The sequence below is a fragment of the Galeopterus variegatus genome, unplaced genomic scaffold (genome assembly GCF_000696425.1).
Source record: "Galeopterus variegatus unplaced genomic scaffold, G_variegatus-3.0.2 Scaffold1595, whole genome shotgun sequence".
In the NCBI taxonomy this organism is placed as follows: Eukaryota; Metazoa; Chordata; class Mammalia; order Dermoptera; family Cynocephalidae; genus Galeopterus; species Galeopterus variegatus.
In genome coordinates, this window is record NW_007727706.1 from 245,938 (window position 1) to 249,135 (window position 3,198).

The following is a 3,198-nucleotide window of genomic DNA, read 5'->3' on the forward strand; positions in this document are numbered from 1 at the left end:
CACAGTGCTTGGAAGGCTGCCAGGTTTGGGCAGGTCCAAAACACAAAAGAGCTACAGTCCAGCTATCCCAATTGGCTCATATTTTCTAGAAGATACATATTACCTAGGAGATACCATTGTGGTGATAAAAGTGCCATGTGGCATTTGTTAAATGCCCTAATAGGAAAATCACAATCAGACCACCATAGATCTGCAGCAGGTTTCTGCCTTGTGGTGGAGAACTATACACCATTTGACAAACTGCTGCTGGTGTGCTCCTGTACCCTGATAGAATACCTGGTCATGGACATCATTCGACCACATGGCTACAGTTCTGTCAAACTCATGAAGTCAGATATTGGACAAGTTCAACAAAAATTCATTGTAATATAAAACTGATATGTCCATATGTAAAATAAGTGAGGTGGCTTAGCTGCATGAGCAGATAGCCCAGACTTCCATATCATTTACTAATTTATATGGTCTTTTTAAAAATTTTGTAGCTAAGGTGACATGATACATAATTGCAATGTGGAATGTTGAATTGGGTCCTGAAACAAACAAGTGAAAAGGACATTTTTCAAAAATGTACTGGTGCCTTTCCCTTGTTTTACACATATAACCTCAGGACCTGATGGATTTCTTTTGACTACCTGATAAAGGAAGAAAAAGGCCACACATCAGACATTTGGCTATTCACTTTCTGTGAAGAGGAAAGCAGCCCAAGATAAGAATGCCTATGGACTAATGAGCAATAAAAATGACGGGCTGGCTTTCTGTGGGTCTAGGAGAAAGATTAGATGATTGAGGACAAGGAGATCTGGGAAGAAGACATTAGAAGCACCAATGGAAGTAGTTACAGAGTTTGAAGACTTTGTACTGTATACTCATATCCATGCCCACTAGGCGCATACACTAGAGTAGCTTGGCATTTTGCATCAGCCTGCTGTTGGTTATCATTCACCATCTCCTTTCTGAAACGATGATGTCACAAATGCAGTAGCCACTGTGTTAGAGACAGAAACCTGAGAGTGGTTCCAATGGCATGTGTTTTCACTCACTAAGATCGTTCTAGCTACTGCTTCTGCTGAATGTCCAATCTTCCACAACACAAACCAATACTACACCCTAATAGAGCATTATCCACCAAGGAGACTTTTTGGTGGCATGTTTATTGCACTGGATCCCTTCTACTTTAGAAGGCAGCTATTCATCTTGACTGTACTCAAGATTTCTTCTGTGTATGAATTTCCCTTTCTTGCCCATAAGTCCTCAGCTAGCACGCTACGCAAGAATGTTCAGGATATCTGATGTATCAACAAAGAATTGTGCTTAACAACCTAAAAAAACCCAAGGAATCAACTTTATACCAAAGCCGATGTGTGGTGGGCATTGACCATGGGTGTCATATCACCTAAGACACTACCCCCAAACCTGCTGCCCTAATGGATAAGTGACTAGGTTTTAAAGACACAGCTCAGTATCAGCTTGAAAATGGCAGCATGTGAGAACTCCAACAGGTAAAATAGATGAGTTCAGAAATTAAGAGGGTAGGAACAGGGGAAGCTCTAATTACCATTATTCTCAATAACCTATGCAGGAAATTTGTGTTTCCGTTCTTTACTACCTTGGACTCAGGGAATCTAGAGCTTCTTAGCAGGACTCAGCATCAGAATCCCAATTAACTTTATTTTGGGGCTTTCACCTGCTCGATTTGGGTTCTTTGTGACAGGAGATCAAAGGCAAAGAAAGGTGTCAACTTTCTGCCAGTGGTAATTCACCCCAACCATCAGTATGTAGGAGGGCTGATAGTGACACATACAAATAAATTCAGCACCCAGATGATCCACTTAGGAATCTTTTGGTACTCCTTTACCCAATTTTGATAGTAACTGGACCAGTGTAGCAGCTGTGGCCTGAAAAGAGTTCTTGGTTATTGGGAAAAGGCTCGCCATATATGTTATGCCAGCTAGACAAGCAGAAGGGCTGGTCAGGCACCAGGGGAGTGTACACTGGGTACTACAAAGTCTGCTAACTCATCTTCATCATCTAAGTACCCAAGGAAAAGAGACCAAGCAGAACTCTGGAGGAGACTTTTTGGGATGCAATGCACTTACTATACAAAGCAAGTGAATCTGAGTGATGCATGGTGGCGTGGATGGTAATGTATGTCACGCTGCTCTGCCCGAATCTCCCCATTCAGGACTGGGATACTCATTTCTCTAGCTGCTGGGAGTGCTGCCTGCTAATGACTCACAGCTGAGTACCTCTCTGGGCATTAACTTCAGCAGAAGGAAACCACCTTGCCCAAAGATACATCAGTATTTTCTTGATAAAACTGGCTGGTCCAAAAGCAAAGCCCTGGTGTAAATATTTCTACCTTGGCCAATTTCAACATATGAGCAGTTTAATAACCAGCTTGAAAAATTCTTGAGTATTTAGCAGGTGGCTCTTTTGAGCCAGTGTAAACAGGTTCCAGTGTTCCCCTGGCTTATAGACTTGTATTCATCTCTTTGGGGACAGCCGGCATGTAATGACTAGTCAACTCAGGGGTACTGGGACAATTCTGAAGGCCTAATCCAATTTCAGAATGCCTTTACTGCATTTCACAGTTTAACCTCTTCTTCTGCCCAATTTTGCTTTTCTCCCCCTTACAAGTATTTTCATAGAAATCTCTAATGAACTTCTTGAACATAAATTTTCATCTCCGAGTCTGTGTTCAAGGAATAAGACTTACTTACATGTAGTAAATACCGAATAAATATTCGTTCTCTTCTCTCACTAAACATTTCTTTCTAACAATGAGATTTATATTTTAGGAAGCAAAAAGTGAATGATCGTAATAGATTTTCCATATGCTCAAAGTAAAGCATGGAAGGAAAGAGTGGAAGTAAATGAATTACAAAAGCAACAGGCAGAAAAGGTAATAGAAAGTAATTCCAGCATCCACATTAGCAGTGCAAATGTGCAGAGCCCATGTGGTGGGCATGTTCTCCATTTAAGACTAGAAATATTATCCTGACAAGGTTACATTCCCTTCTCTGTACAGGCTTTCATAAAAAGACATTTTAAAGTTTTTTTTTTTTGAGCTCACTTTTTGAAAATATAAGCAGCCTAGTCTAAAATGGAATTTGTAATCTGAACATGATGTGTATTTCACAATATAAAGAACAATTTTATAGAAGCTTCATCCCAAAATTCTAAGGGAGTCCAACAAAA